We start from the raw sequence: 9,601 nt of genomic DNA, 5'->3' as shown, positions 1-9,601 counted from the left end.
ACAGTCACTCAAAATCACAGTTTACCATTTGATGTGTCCTTCTGGTCCACTAAAGAGTGGACCTTTTCCAACAAAACGTTTCACTTATCTATTACCGAGCCAGATGGACCCCTAGTGAGGAAACACCAAGAGTCAAACATTCCATTTCTCCCTTAAAATACTCATGAGGTGTTCAGACAGTAGGTCATTAGAAGGTGTAGAGAAGACCCAGAAGGAGAGAAAGATCACCTATATTAGGACCATACAGAGATAACTATTGTTAAGACTTTGGTATATAGTCTTCCAGTTAATTTTTTAATTTTACTTATTTATTCATTTATTTATTTCTGGCTGTGCTGGGTCTTCACTGCTGTGCCCAGGCTTTCTCTTCTTTCAGTGAGAGGGGGCTACTCTCTATTTGCAGTGCATGGGCTTCTCGTGGCGGCAGCTTCTCGTCGCAGAGCACAGGCTTTAGGGCACACTTCAGCAGGTGCACACGCGGGCTCAGTAGTTGTGGCACAGGGACTTTGTTGCTCAACCACATGTGTGATCTTCCCAGATCAGCGATCGAACCCACGTCCCCTGTGCTGGAAGGCAGATTCCTAACCACTGGACCACCAGTGAAGTCCCAGTCTTCCAGTTTCTTTAACGTACATACACACATATAAGGGGGTGTGTGTGTGTATGCATATCTGTGTACACACACATATTTTTAAAATCTTATAAAAATGGATTCATAATATAGTTTTATAAAAATTTTAACTTAAAATGTATCCTACATAGACTTTCAGCAGGTTAAGTAGCACTTCATATGCAAGGATTCTTACGGACTCAGTCTGATTCTTCTCCAATGTCTTCTCTTGGAGCTGTACCCATTTTATTGCCAGTTTTCATTTGAATCCATTGGGAAATGGGACAATGCTGCTTTTGTTCCTTGGCCAGGAATCACTTGATCCTGAAAGTCTTGTGAGAAGACATTGCAAGCAGCAAATTCCTGTAATTTCTACTCTTAAATGATGTAGGAAGTATTGTTGATTCCACTGCCTCAGGCTTTCAAACAGAAAAGTAAATTACAAACAGATAAAATTCAACCAAATGATGTGAAAAATAGACCCTGTACTACTTGTGAAAAGGTGCAGCAGGTACTGCTCTGGAGCCATTGCTCTGGCCAGGAGATGGTCAGGATCCCTTGAGGGGTGAGCTGGGAGTTTCTTGTAGTGCAGCCCAGTCTCCGGAAATGGAAAGTCACTGGGGATATCCCCTCCAGAGAGAACAGCGTCCCTGGCAGTGCAACCCCAGACCTTACCTTTTTGAATTAATGTTTTTTTTCTTCAGAAAAATATTCAGAAGTAGAACTGCTAGATCATATGGTAGGTCTCTTTTTAGTTTTTTGAGGCTCCCCCTGGCAGCGCAACCCCAGACCTTACCTTTTTGAATTAACGTTTTTTTTTCTTCAGAAAAATATTCAGAAGTAGAACTGCTAGATCATATGGTAGGTCTCTTTTTAGTTTTTTGAGGATCCCCCATACTGTTTTCCATAGTGGTTGCACCAATTTACATTCTCACCGACAGTGCAGAAGCGTTCTCTTTTCTCCACATCCTTGTTAACATTTGTTATTTGTTGTCTTTTTGATAATACCTATTCTGACAGGTATGAGGTGATACCTCATTGTGGGTTTCTTTTTCTTAACTTTTAAACTCATTGTGGTTTTGATTTGCATTTCCCTAATGATTAGCAATGTTGAGCATCTTTTCATGTGCCCTTGGCCATCTGTATGTCTCTTTCAGAAAAATGTCTATTCAGATCCTCTGCCCAAGAATATCTTCATAATGTATACGTCTGAATTCCACGATAGCTTTGGACATGACTGCTTTGTTTCCCATTCTCCCTTTTCCTAACAGGGACTTTTATTGCTGTTTTTCTGTCTTATCATTGGGTACTGGGTGGAGCAGTAATGAAGTATTGATAGCAACAACTTGACTTTTAGCTCATAGATTGCTAGACCATGAGGAAATTCATCCAGGATAATTAGAAAAGACTGCAATCATGATTTTGAAATGAAATTCAATAATTGAATGAGACTTTTGTCTTCACCCTTGGGGAGAAGGTGAATATATTTGGTGACCAGAGAGGTTGACTGCAACAGAGGCCTTATCTGTCTAGCAAAATCTATTAATCTCTGGAACTATTAGACTAGTTTCCCATATTCCCATTCAATTTGAGTATGGCCACATGACAACATTTTCTCCAGTGTGAGTGGAAGCAGAGTGTACCACTTTCTGACCCAGGTGGTGGCAAACCAGACGACCAGAGCCGAGGCCTATGAGGGACAGTAATGTAGGAGCGCTTCCTCCCTGACCTAAGTATCTGTCCAGAACTATTAGGTAAGCAAGAAATACATTACTTTGCTGAGTCGTGTTTTGGATCTATTTGTTGCAGTTGTTTAGCCTGCATTAACTGATACACACCCCATGAGTCATGCTTGTTCAACATAATGATTATATATGCACATCCTGTTTAAACATAATTATTAATGGTAACATACAAGCATCCTGTAATGAGCCTTGCTTTTTTCATTTAATGTCTTGGAAAGTGATCCACATTAGAACATTACAAACTTCATTTTTATCTCCTTTCCATTTTGCTTTTTGATAGCTTAGTACCATGTTAGTTAACCAGTTCCCTACACATGAACCATTTAGGCTGTTTGAACGATGTTGCAGCTCTTTCGGTTTGTACTCTGCAAATGTAAGGCAGAGGTCAGCTTCAGGTCCACCAGTATCTGGCTTTACTCTCTGAATTAGGACTTTACTTAGCTTCTTTTAGCCAAATTACAAAGCTAATATTTGACCATATTGATTCTCTGTGGCCTACTATTGTAAAACTCAAATGGTTACAAATTCAAACATTTACATTGATGGGAAGAATATAGCATGGAGGTCAGCAGCATGAATTATAGTCAGAGACCCTGCGCTCAAAGCCCAGTTCTGCTACATGTAACATGTATTTGACCTCTGGCAAGTTGTTTAACTCCTATATGCATTAGTTTTCTCAAACAGTAAAATGCAGGTTGGGGCCTCCCTGGTGGCTTAGAGGTAAAGACTCTGCCTGCCAATGCAGGAGACACAGGAGCCACGGGTTGGATCTCTGGGTGCGGATGATCCCCTGGAGAAGGAAATGGCAATCCACTCCAGTATTCTTATCTGGAAAATCCCATGGACAGAGAGCCTGGGCAGTCTACAGCCCATGAGGTCGCGAAAAGTCAGACACAACTGAGTGACTGGGCACAAGATGAAGGTTACTGTGAGGATTAAATGATAAGTAAAGTGCTTAGCACATGATAACCATCAGTTAATAAGCAGTGCAGAGTTTTCCATAATATATAATTTTGTCTAATTACCAAAGAAAACAAAAATTAAACTTGAGTCTAAGGTTAGCACATGTATCATAACTATCTTTATTATTAAGATGGGAAATTATTTTTCAAAAGATTAAATCACTTTTTCTTTTCCAAGATGATTTTATTTTACCCACTTTTCTGTGACTTCCTAGTTTCTAAATTCTACCACTGATGACTTCCTGTCAGTAGAAATGTACTGACTTCATTCTTTTTAAAGACTACAATTTTGTGGGGTAATGACTCAGTTTTATTAAGGAGAGAGCCCTCAAAGCTTGTGACTATTCATTTGTATTTTGTATCGAACTATTAGGGTTAGATTGTATTGGGTTCAGGCTGATCCTATGTATTTTTTGTTTGTTTTTTCAGGCTGATCCTATATTATAGGTTCCAGAAATTTAGTCATTGTAGATGCCAAAATTAATGTTAAAGCAAACAACACAGAGGGTTCATCGAGTTGGGAGTGAGAGGGAGGGAGTTGCAGAAAATGTACACAAATGTAAATGCCATTCTCCAAGTACTTGAATTCCAGAAGTGAAACTGGAGGGTTCAACTGTCCATATTAGGAAACGACTCGTTGCTTGATGACCACAGTGTTAAGCCAAGTATTTTGCCCTATTTTTTTGTGAGGGTGGCGGGGAGTGTGAAAGGGGATTGGTCAGGAGAACACTACTAGTAAATCAGTTAGCTTTACAACCACTCTTTTCTCTTCTAATATAATCTTAGTACAGTTATAAGCATTATGAAATCAAACTTTCACTTTAATTGGAGAGACTGAAAACCAAGCTCAGTTTTTCAACATGAAGTTTCTGAAACAGATTCCCAAATGGGGTTATCTCATTCCCTGAAATTGCATCCGAGTTAAGAACCCATGCTAAGATTGGCTTGAATCCATCAAAGCATTCAACACGTGCTCTTGCCATAAAGTAGCAAATGAAGGCTTGGAGAACAGACAATCTTTTCAGCTTCTCTAGCTCTGAATATATTCCACATTAATAAAACATCAGGAACTCCTAACACCTATTAAACTATACTTGGTTTCCTTTAGCTCAGATTCTGGATTAACTAGCCTTAAGCTCACAACAGGAAGGAACATAGCTGTGCTGTGTGGGAACAATAAAGACATGATGAGCCCAATGCCTAAACATTACAGAAGTAAGTGCTCCCCACCCTATATTTGGGAAACTTCTTCCCCTCTGAAGTTTCTCCAATATACTTTGCATCTTCTGAGCTCATGTTTCTAAAAATCCTTGCCTGGTCTCTTCCATAACATCTCTATAGTTGTCTCAATTTTTTTTTTTTTTTTTTTTAAACACAGAAAGGGCAAGAGTCCTGGTCAATCTTGATAATGAAAAGTGAAAGTGAAATTTGCTCATGTTCTTCTATACAGTCTGTGGAATTCTCCAGGCCAGAGCACTGTAGCCTTTCCCTTCTCCAGGGGATCTTCCCAACCCAGGGATCAAACCCAGGTCTCCCACATTGCAGGCAGATACTTTACCAGTTGAGCCACAAGGGAATCTTCCTGACCCAGGAATCAAACTGGGGTCTCCTGCATCGCAGGAGATTCTTTACCAACTGAGCTATCAGGGAAGCCCAATCTTGGCAACAGAAAATGTATATTACTATTTTTAAGAACTCAACATTCAAGCTGGTGCTTGGGAATAAAGATTTTTGATGGGTTAAAGCCCCTGACCATATGTAGGTGTCTGTGGACACATTTATAGGAACTGGTTAGCGCCACTATTCTCCCAGCCAACCAAGCTCACTGCCAGGCTGACTTCAGCTTGGGCACCCTCTCCTCTTAGTCTTGTCAGCACTTGATAGTATCTGGTTTATAATAGCTCTGTTGGATGGGAGGCCAGGTAGCTCCCAAAGAGCCACGACCAGAGACGCAGACCTGAGACCAGAGGTCTTGTTCTAGGACAGATGGCTTGAACTGCCTCCTATTCCTGTTTGCTTTGGAAGCCTATGGGACTACTGAGTACTGGAAATCTGGGTGGAGCCTTGCAAAAATAGCTTTCAATTCTGTGTCAAAAAAGAGTGAAATGAACCAATGTTTGCAGAGATGAATCACTTACCTTAGGGGTCTGACCTCTTTCAGGTCAGGGAAAGAACAATATAGTCTAGTTCATCAAAATGCTGGAAAATCCCAGAGTCAAAGGATTGGAAAGGACCTCTGTGGTGAGAACAGGTTAAAAGGGAATGGGCTTCCTGCAGGGGAAGGCTGGCTGCTCACCACCAGCTGGCCTTATTATTTCGGGCCTCAATAACTAGGTGCTGGCAGTTTCCCAGGGTTGATTGGCTTGTGGAGGCTACCAAACAGAACTCAGACATCCGGCACCAAATACTATCTGATGTGAAAGATGAATAACAGGCACTTCCCTGGCAATCCAATAGTTAAAGACTTCATGCTTCCACTTGCAGGGGGCACGGCTTCAATCCCTGGTCAGGGAACTGAGACTGTACATGCTGTAAGGTCAAAAAATAAATTAAAAAAATTTTTTTGAGAAAATAAACAAAAAATGAACAATAACAAAAATACAAACAGTTTTGTGAAAGAAAGGACCCAGGAGTCAGACTGATGGGCATATATGTTCCCCTGTAGGAAAACACATTGGAAGTCAAATCAGGATATGGATAGCATTACTGGTACATCCACCACCACAAAAGCAAGGTCTCCTCAGGAATGTGTGAACAGGATACACCTCCTTTCAGGCTTGTCACATTCTTTCTTTATACACAGTTATCAGTTCAGTTCAGTTCAGTCGCTCAGTCATGTCCGACTCTTTGCGACCCCATGAATCGCAGTACGTCAAGCCTCCCTGTCCATCACCAACTCCCGGAGTTCACTCAGACTCACGTCCATCGAATCAGTGATGCCATCCAGCCATCTCATTCCTCCTGCTCCCAATCCCTCCCAGCATCAGAGTCTTTTCCAATGAGTCAGCTCTTTGCATGAGGTGGCCAAAGTACTGGAGTTTCAGCTTCAGCATCATTCCCTCCAAAGAAATCCCAGGCTCCTGAGGCTATACCTTGATCTCAGAGCAAGAAGAGCCTTAATCATCTGTCACATTTTAATTTTCTATTACAGTAAAAGGACGGTCCCCTCCTGCCTTACCTGAAAAGCCTTTTGTGGGGCCAATGCAGATGGAAAATGTAATCACTGTTAACTTCAATGAGAAAACATTTTTTATGTTCCCAAGTCCCCAGATTGACACCTATTCATGTGAAAACACCAAATCTCTTTAAGATGGACACAAATTACATCAGTAATTCACACTGGTTATTATAAATTCATAAAAGCATTTTCTATTCATTAATTGTAACTAATTACATTTTTCTATAATGTGGCCATTTACCATATTTCTCAGCTTGTTTCTTAACTTTTATGCCCTGTACTATTTAAGGATAAATTAATAACAAAACATACATACAAATAGTACCTAATATTTATATAATTCAACCTTTATTTTTTAAAAATAATTAAATCAATGAAAACCATGCAAATGATATCACCTATATTGAACAGCTGAAATAAAAGACATGATGTAAGATTACATCCCTGCTGTATTTAAGCAAAATGTGATGGGAGAACTTTAGGTAACATAGGCCAGCTATGTGAAGATGATGTACAGAGACTTTCTTCTTCAGCTCTAAGAATTCCACCAACCAAATCTAGCTGGACAGATGCAAAGAAATGCCCTGGGTTTCAGTTACCTTTTATTGCCAAACAAACTGCCCCAAAACTTACTGGTTTAACTTTAAAACAATAAACCTAATTTTTCACTGGTTTATGGGTTTGTCAATGGACTTCTGGTCTTGGCTAGCATAGCTTGGCCTAGATGGTCTACAATGGCCTGGTTCACACATCTGATGGTTGGCAGGCTAGTTTGTCTAAGGGGCCACACTCACATGTCTGGCAGTTGCTTAGATGTCAGTTGGGGTGACGACTACATGTCTTTCATCATTTATCAGGTTAGCTAGAGTTTTTCACAAGGTGGTGAAAGAGTTCTCAGCAGCAACAGAGAGCAAGCCATAACTGTAAGCACCTTTTAAGATTTTAATGGACTTTCCTGGTGGTCCAGTGATTAAGAATCTGCCTGCCAATGCAGGAGACACGAGTGGGTTGGTGGGGTTCGATCCCTGGTCTGGAAGGATCTCACATGCCGAGGAGTGACTAAGCCTGTGTGCCACAAGTACCGAGCCCATGTTCTAGAGCCTGTGCTCTGAAACAAGGGAAGCCACCGCAATGAGCAGCCCATGTACCACTATGAAGAGTAGCCCCCACTTGCTGCAACTGGAGAAAGTCCACACATAGCAACAAAGACCCAGTGCAACCAAAAGTAAATAAAGTTAAAAAAAATTTTTTTTAATACTTCTAGTATCAGACTTGCAAATATCCCATAGAAACAAAGGAAATCAAATGACCAAGCTGAGATTCAGAAAATGGAGAAACAAACTCCACCTCTCAATAGGAGAAGCTGAAAAACACTATGGTTATTCTGTTCAATCTACTACATCTTGGATGCCAAAGGAGATTAAATATTTCTGGTAACCAGAACAGGTGATTATCTCCAGAGTTTAAACACCTGACTATGGGGGGTGAGGGGTGGGGTGTAGGGTAGAGAGTGTGTGTGTTGTTTCAACTACTACTGAGTTTATCTAGGAAGGCTGCCCCTTCTTGGGTCCTCTACTCTACCCAAAGCAGAGTTAAAACCAAAGACGTAGGCAGAGGCTAGGGTTCTGCCGGCCACATGAAGGAATTTAGGTCTCAATCCCAAGAGTAATGGGAAGCTGTAGAGCATTTTAAAGAGAGAGAGATAAGATCGCTTGGGCTGCAATGAGGACAGTAATTCTAGAAGCTTTGCCAGGAAGGGGAATCTTGAGATAAGGCCTTAGTCACAGAATATAGGGTCAAGGGAAAGGGTGTTTTTTTTTGTTTTTGTTTTTTCAAAGCAAAAGATGGTTGAAACTAGAGCTTGTTTGAATGCAGATGGAAGGATCCAACATTGCAAAAGGTTAAAGGGAGAACCCTGGGAATTAGGAAGGGAAATTTGAGCTCGCAAGGCAAGTTTGGTTTAAAAACTTATCATACAATATGTGACTTCCCAGGTGGCGCAGTGGTAAAGAATCCGCCTGCCCATGCAGGAGACACAGGAGATGCAGGTTCAATCCCTGGGTCAGGATGATCCCCTGGCATAGGAAATGGCCACCCACTGCAGTATTCTTGCCTGGAAAATTCCATGGACAGAGCAGCCTGGTGGGCCACAGGGCTGCAAAGAGTTGGACATGACTGAGAGTGCATAGCACGCATATTCTGAGCACAGTAAAAAAATAAAACATGATCATACAATAAAACTGACTGTATTTTTGTTATACAGTTCTATGGATTTTAACACGTTTAGACTCACGTAATTACCACCACAGTCAGGATACAGAAGGGTTCCATCACGCCCAAATCCTTCTTTTTGCTATCTCTTTATAGTCACTCTTCCATTCCTAAATCCGGGAGCCACTGACTTATTCTCTGTCACTATGTTTTTAATATTTTCAAGATTTTCATTCTGAGACCAGCTTCTTTCACTCAGCATAATGCCTTTATTGTTATGTTGTTGTAACACCAAGTTGTTGGGTATGTCAATACTTAATTCCTTTTTTAAAAAAAATCCTTCATTCCTTTTTATTGCTGAGTAGCATTCCATCGGGGTCAGCTTTGGACAAAATTTCTTGGTTAGTAATGATATCACTATTCTACCAGTTACTTGGGACAAAAACCTTGACATCATCCTTTACTCTCTTCCCTAACCTAGACATAATCCATTAGTAAGTCCTGTGGCTTCATTTTCAAAATGCACCTGAAATTTGACCCGTTCTTACCACCTCCACTGCTGCCATCATCTTCTGCCAGAACTGGCACTTCCACTCTTACTTCTCTACCCTCATTGTCTATTCTCCACATAATAGCTAGAATGAAACTTTAAGAGGCTTAAATGTGATCAAACAACTCTTCAGTGGTTTTAGTGGTAACAATCCAAAGTTGTCACCATGGCCTACAAAGTCCCACATGATTGGACCCCAGGCTACCTCTCTGATCTCATCTCCTACCACTCTCCCCACACTGACTCTGTATCAGCTAGAGCAATCTCCTTGCTATTTCTATAGCATGTCAAGCACCCTCCTGCCTCAGAGCATTTAAATTTGCTTCTCCTGTCTAGAACTTGCTT

At 40.9% G+C, this 9,601-nt stretch overlaps 1 pseudogene; it reads right to left on the bottom strand.

Moving 5' to 3' along the window:
• Positions 1 to 802: 802 nt before the first annotated feature.
• Positions 803 to 1,159, bottom strand: LOC113879586 (annotated as a pseudogene).
• Between the last annotated feature and the right edge of the window lie 8,442 nt (positions 1,160 to 9,601).

Source organism: Bos indicus x Bos taurus, chromosome 21 (assembly GCF_003369695.1).
Source record: "Bos indicus x Bos taurus breed Angus x Brahman F1 hybrid chromosome 21, Bos_hybrid_MaternalHap_v2.0, whole genome shotgun sequence".
Lineage (NCBI taxonomy): Eukaryota > Metazoa > Chordata > Mammalia > Artiodactyla > Bovidae > Bos > Bos indicus x Bos taurus.
This window is presented reverse-complemented; position numbering and strand designations above follow the sequence as displayed.